The following is a 7410-nucleotide window of genomic DNA, read 5'->3' as shown; positions in this document are numbered from 1 at the left end:
ACCTGCACATCCCTGGGCACTATGGGTAATTTTAGCATGGCAATCCACTCTCACCTACAAATCCATGGGCTCTATGGGTAATTTAGCATGACCAACACACCCTAACCTGCACTTCCCTGGGCACTATGGGTAATTTAGCATGGCCAATCCACTCTCACCTACAAATCCATGGGCTCTATGGGTAATTTAGCATGACCAACACACCCTAACCTGCACATCCCTGGGCACTATGGGTAATTTAGCACGGCCAATGCTCCCTAACCTGCATATCTTTTGGACTGTGGGAGGAAGCCAGAGTCCCTGGAGGTAACCCATGTAGACACAATTTTGGGGGGTGGTGGTGGTAGAATGCGCAAACTCCGCACAGATAGTCACCCCGAGGGTGGAATTGAACTTATGTCGCAGGCGCTGTGAGGCAGCGGTGCTAACCACCGAGCTGCCGTGCAATCAGATCAGGGTCTGAGCTAATCACTCCACATACTCAGCCCATATCCTCCCGCTGCCGCGCTTTTCAGGAGTAATGTTCTTCCACCACTTTCCCGGGGAGCCCCAAACCTCTGGAGAACAAAAACATCGCTCATTGCTGTTTCAAATGGGGATGTAGCAATCTTTACAAGTTGGCCCGTTGGTGACCTCCAAGGCTTTTCATTCACGTTTAGGAGGTTTGAATAGGTGGGTTTTGAATTCAGGCAGTGCAAGAGGGAGTGCGTGTGGCGTGAGGATTTAAACCTTTGTAGGCAGAAAAGCAACTCGAATTGCCTGTTCTGAATTACACTGAATTTGCAGTGAAGAGTTTTGTCATTTTCTTCAGGTAGGACGCGGAGCAAATTTACAGTGGAGGAGCTTGAACCAAACTTCATGTCAAGATCTGACAGTCACTCGGTGAATGTGAAAGGAGAAATGTTTGTCCGATCTGCCCGTGGGAAAATATCGAGATCATCAATATGACAGGGATAGCACCATCTAAGTGAGAGTGTTCCAGTGAACCTACTGTGCAATGAACTTTAAACAGTCAGAGAGCCAGACACGCGTGCTCCGAGTGGACGAGGCTTCGACTTGTCATCTAAACTGAAGAGAAGGGATACCCACAACATGGAGAAACCTTGGAAATGTGATGACTGTGGGAAGGGATTCAAGTATCCGTCCGTGCTGGAAAACCATCAACGCAATCACACCGGGGAGAGGCCGTTCTCCTGCTCAGAGTGCGGGAAGGGATTCGCTCAGTCTTCCAGCCTGATGTTGCACCAGCGGACTCACACCGAGGAGCGGCCGTTTAGCTGCAGGGCCTGCGGGCAGCGGTTCAGGTACTCGAGCCACCTCGCCGCGCACCGCCGGCTTCACACCGAGGAGCGGCCGTTCGGCTGCGCCTCCTGCGGGAAGCGGTTCAGGTTCGCGAGCAACCTCACCGCGCACCGCCGGCTTCACACCAGGGAGAGGCCGTTCGCCTGCTCCACGTGCGGGAAGGGGTTCGCTCAGTCCACCAACCTGACGGCACACCAGCGGCTTCACACAGGGGAGAGGCCCTTCACCTGCTCAGTATGTGGGAAGGGCTTCACTCAATCGGGCGGCCTCACGTCCCACCAGAGGGTCCACTCGGAGGAGAGACCGTTCGGCTGCGGTTCCTGCGGGAAGAGGTTCCGGCAGCCCCCCGATCTCATCGCCCACCTGCGGGTCCACGCCGGGGAGAGACCGTTCACTTGCAACGTGTGCGGCAAAGGATTCAGTCAGTCTTCCGGACTTTGGTCACACCAGCGCATTCACACCGAGGAGAGGCCGTTCAGCTGCACGTCCTGTGGCAAGAGGTTCCGCTCTGCGTCCAACCTCCGTGTGCACCAGCGGGTTCACACCGGGGAGAGGCCGTTCCCCTGCTCCGCGTGTGAGCAGAGGTTCACTCAGTTATCCAGCCTGCTGACACACCAGCGGATTCACGCCAGGGAGAGGCCGTTCACCAGTGAGGAAATGGAATCACTCCTTTACCCTGCCTGTTGACACACCGGTGAGTCCACAGTGGGCAGAGGCCGCTCACCCGCTCTGAGAAACGGAAGGGATTTCCTCAGTCACCCGACTCGCTGACACACCAGCGATGTCCCACTGGAGGGAGGCCGTTCACGTGTTCAGAGTTTGGGAAGGGATTCACTCCTGAGATGCAACCCAAGTTGACTTCACAGTAGGGTCCTTCTCTCTTCGCTGCTATTAACCTCACCCAAGATTTGGAACATTTTGAACCGTTTTGGGCCCCGTATCTAAGGAAGGATGTGCTGGAGGGGCTGCAGGGGAGGTTCACAAGAACGATTCCGGGGATGAAGGGCTTGTCATGTGAGGAGCGGTTGAGGACTCTAGGTCTGTACTCTACAGAGTTTGGGGGAAGGCGGGGCAGGAATCCCTTTGAGACTTGCAGAACGCTGTGAGACTTGGATAGAGTGGACAGGGAGTAGGAGAGACTAGGAGCCCAGGGCACAGCCACGGAGTGAAGGGCTCACCCTTTAGATCTGAGACGAGGAAGAATTTCTACAGCCAGAGGGTGGTGAATCTCTGCTGAACTCATTGCTGCAGCGGGCTGTGGAGGCCAAGATATTTAAGATTAAGCATTTAGATTATTCATGTTTTACCACCAGAATTATCAACAATCAGCAAATGACTTTAACTGGCTCCTGATTATTGATTTAAAGTTTACGTCACGTACAGCCAGGGCTGTTAAGAAGACGTTTAGCACGCTAGCCTTCATTGATCAGACCTTTGAGTGTAGGGGTGGAGATGAGGTTGTACAGGATGTTGGTCAGGCCTGTTCTGGAATGCTGTTTCCAGTTCTGGTCTCCCTGTTGCAGGTAGGATATTATTAGCTGGAAAAGGTTCAGAAGAGATTTACCAGGATGTTGCTGGGAATGGAGGATTTGAGCTCTAGAGAAAGGCTGGGATGATTTTCTACTGGAGGGTAGGAGGTTGGGGAGTGATCTTATAGAGGTTTATAAAATGATGAGGGCTATCGATAGAGTTACCGGTAGTTGTCTTTTCCCGAGGATGGTGGATTTCAGGACGAAAGGGCACATTTTTTTAAGGTGACAGGAGAAAGATTTTAAAAAAGACCCGAGGGGCAAATGTTTTACACAGAGGGTGGTTTGTGTGTGGGATGAGGAAGTGGCATGTGCGGGGACCGTTACAACATTTTAAAAGACGCTTAGATAAGTCCATAAATAAGAGATGTTTAGAGGAATACGGGCCAAGCGCAGGCAGGTGGGGCGAGTTCAGTTTGGGATTATGGTCCGCATGGACTGGTTGGGCTGAAGGGTCTGTTGGACTCGATGTAAAAAGGAGCAGGAAAACGAAACGTCGATTCTCCTGCTCCTCGGATGCTGCCTGAACTGCTGTGCTTTTCCAGCACCACTCTAATCCAGAATCTATGTAATAGGACTCTGAATATAAAGATAAATAGTTCATCTTGACCATTTGCTTCTTGCTTAGTAAAGGAGGGGGCGACTGATAATTGCAATTGAAGCTGTCTAAATCATTAGATCCTTTCATTAATGTTACAGAGTCTTGATTATTAATAGGGCCCTTTATTTAGATAATAACATACTGATTATTGCTGCAGTTGACACCAGACTAATCAGGGTTTTAATAATGCGATAATCTCCTGAATGTTAAGTATTCGGACTCTGAGGATGAACATAATCGGAAGCTATATTAATGTCATCAGACTCTGAGCATTGTTTGATGTGATTTGTTGTCACGTGTACATAAATACAGTGAAAAGCTTTGTTTACGAGCAGTATAGGCAATTTGGAGTAAGTGAGGAGATACAGACCGTAAGGAGAAAAAAACTTAGGCAGAGGCGTACACGGTACACTGCACAGGACGTGCACTAGGCAAGGTCAGCATTATTCGACGTTAGAAAGTCCATTCACCGCTCTAGTACCAGCCGGGAAGAAGCTGTTCCTGAACCTGCTGGTGCGTGCGTTCAAGCTTCTGTATCACCTCCTGACGGGGTGAGAGGGGTCTTTGATGCTGTTGGCAACCTTTCCACAGACGTATAAATGGAGTCCACAGACGTATAAATGGAGTCCACGGATGGGAGGTTGGCCTCCGTGATAGTCTGGGCTGTGCACACACCACCTTTCTTACGGTCCTGGGCAGAGCAGTTGCCGTACCAGGCCGTCGCACACCCGGACAGCATGCTCTCAGTGGTGCATCTGTAAAAGTTGGCGAGGGTCCTTACGGCTGTGCCAAATCTCCTGAGCCGCCTGTGGAAGACGAGGCATTGTTGTACCTTCTTGACTGTCGCATCTACCTGGGACGTCCTGGACATGTTGAGGGTTATCATCACTCTTAGGAACTTGAGGTTCTCCACTGGTGTAACAGGATATTTATTATTATTATTATTATTATTATTAATACAGTTCTGAGACAATACTGATTATGATTGAACGAAACTGCGTCCTGACGCTGAATACATTACAAGGTGACCCTGATTATTGAAGAAGTGGAATTTCTACAAGAAAAAACAAAGGCCTTCCTTTCCCCAGGCTTTGTTTTGGCATCAGCAATGCGGCCTCAGAGAGCATGCAGGCCTCACCCGTCAACAAAACAATCAGGAGGATTTAAATGGGCCCGACGGCTGTCACACGTCTGTCCGAGCTGCTCCCTGGGAACCACTGACTTCCGAACATCTATCTCTCAGTCCTGCAGGTGGTGGTGAGAGTACAAATGCTATCCCTCGCCTGGAAGGCACCGGTGTTGGGGAATAATCCTCTCTCTCGCTTTTAAGAATATGATCGTAAAGTGTTTCAACCAGTAAAGTGTTTCAGTTCTTGGTTCTCGATGACGTCCTGAATTTACCAATGTAACCTGTGTCACGCTTCCTGAGTGGTACTAGATATTGTGTGATCAATAAAATGACAATGCAACTGATGCTTGCAGTCTGTGGGTAAATCATTTGACAACGACTGAATCCAGGGTACAAACACAACTAAAGAACAGTGTGGCAGCACCTTCCTAATATGCCCCTGTCACCGTCTCTGGCAGCAGATTGCAGATCCTTACCACGGGCCGTGCAAAAATCCTTTCCCTCATCACCCCATTAGTTCATCAGTGCTTTTCTTACCCCTGGAGCATCGGAGGCTGGGCGTTTGACCTGATAGAGGTTTATAAAATCACGAGGGGCACGGATGGGGTGAATACACTAGGATTTTTTTGTCCCTCAGAGCAGGGTAGTCTAAAACCAGAGGGTATACATTTAAGATGAGAGAGGCAAAAGATTTCTGAGGGGCGACTTTTTCACGCAGAGGGTGGTGCGTGTGTGGAACGAGCAGCCAGAGGAAGTGGTGTACAGGGAGAGGCTGAACAGGCTGGGGCTGTTTTCCCTGGAGCATCGGAGGCTGAGGGGTGACCTTATAGAGGTTTACAATATTGAGGGGCACGGATAGGATAAATAGGCAAAGTCTTTTCCCTGGGGTCGGGGAGTCCAGAACTAGAGGGCACAGATTTAGGGTGAGAGGGGAAAAGATATCAAAGAGACCTAAGGGGCAACTTTATCACGCAGAGGGTGGTACATGTATGGAATGAGCTGCCAGAGGATGGGGTGGAGGCTGGTACAATTGCAACATTGAAGAGGCATTTGGATGGGTATATGAATAGGAAGGGTTTGGAGGGATATGGGCCAGGTGCTGGAAGGTGGGACTTGATTGGGTTGGGAAATCTGGTCGGCATGGACGGGTTGGACCGAAGGGTCTGTTTCCGTGCTGTACATCTCTTTGATGGAGGCTGGTACAGATAGAGCATTTAAAAGGCATCTGGGTGGATACATGAACGAGAAAGGATACGGGCCAAACTGGAACGGGATCACTTTAGTATATCCATTTGGTGTGGGCGAGTTGGACCCAAGGGTCTGTTTCCCTGCCGTTTCACCCTAAATGCCTCGGCCATTAGAGAACAGAATTTGTTCTGGCGACTGAACAAACAAAGGTGGGAAGTGCCGCAGCCAATCAGTTCTGGACGTGGGATAAACAGGCTGATAATTTAGCAACTGAGAGAGATGGTGGGGCACTGGAGCTAAGCACGCAGTGATGACTGTTAGTGGAAACAAACGGATCAGAATTAAGATGGTGTTTAAGAGGTGTACTTTATCCTGGGTTTTCTTTTTCAAGAGAGGTTTTAAAGAGACGCCAAGCAGCCTACCAGAGCCACTAGAGTAAACAGCTTGCAAGGCCTTGGGTTTATTTTTTAAGGTTGGAACAATAGAAGCAGCCTGGCTGGATGTGGTTCATCTCTCACAGAACAGAGATTTTCGGTTTAGTTATTTTTACTTGCTGGGGTCTCAGCGGGGTTGGAAGCTGCAGTAAATCTTTCCTGACTGCCACTCTCTCAGAATTTTCTTTTCCCTCCTGGGCTACTGGGGTTGCATGTAAGACTACCTGTATTCTGAATTTTGTCTATGGGAGGTTACCATATTGGAACAGTCAATTAGTAATAGTTACTTTATCATTCTGTTAAGTTACAGAACATTACAGCGCGTGTTTGTTTTAAAATATCTCCCTCACCTTAAAAAATGTACCCTATCGTCTTCAAGCTCCCCATCTTCCATACTTGGGGCAGCACAGTGGCTAGCACTGCTGCCTCACAGTGGCAGGGACCTGGGTTTGATTCTCGTCTCAGGCGACTGTCTGTGTGGAGTTTACACATTCTCCCCGTGTCTGCCTGGGTTTCCTCAGGGTGCTCGGGTTTTCTCCTCCAATGTGCAGGTTAGGGGAATTGGCCATACTAAATTGCCCATAGTGTTAGGTGCATTAGTCAGGGGTAAATGTGGGGAATGGGTCGTTGAGGACTTGTTGGGCCAAAGGGCCTGTTTCCACACTGTAGGGAATCTAATCTGAGTTTTCCAATGGAGTTGAGTTCTTCCAATGCCTTTTTTTTGTTGTATAGTCATAGAGTCATACAACATGGAAACAGACCTTTCAGTCCAACCAGTCTATGCTGACCATAATCCCAAGCTAAACTAGTCCCACCTGCCTGCTCCTGGCCCATATCCCTCCAAACATTTCTTATTCATGTATCCAGGGGACATAGCTTTAAATTGAGGGGTGACAGATATAGGTCAGATGTCAGGTGTAGTTTCTTTACTCAGAGTAGTAGGGGTGTGGAACGCACTGCCTGCAACAGTAGTAGACTCGCCAACTTTAAGGGCATTTAAATGGTCATTGGAGAGGCATGTGGACAAGAGTGGAATCGTGTAGGTTAGATGGGCTTCAGATTGGTTCCACAGGTCAGCGCAACATCGAGGGCCAAAGGGCCTGTAGTGCACTGTAATGTTCTATATCCATCCAAATGTCTTTTAAACATTGTAATTGTACCCACATTCACCACTTCCTCAGGACTCTAACCACCTTGTGGAGAAACATTTGCCCGTGTTTTTTTTTA

The sequence above is a fragment of the Chiloscyllium plagiosum genome, chromosome 44 (assembly GCF_004010195.1).
Source record: "Chiloscyllium plagiosum isolate BGI_BamShark_2017 chromosome 44, ASM401019v2, whole genome shotgun sequence".
NCBI lineage: Eukaryota > Metazoa > Chordata > Chondrichthyes > Orectolobiformes > Hemiscylliidae > Chiloscyllium > Chiloscyllium plagiosum.
Note: the sequence above shows the minus strand (reverse complement) of the source record.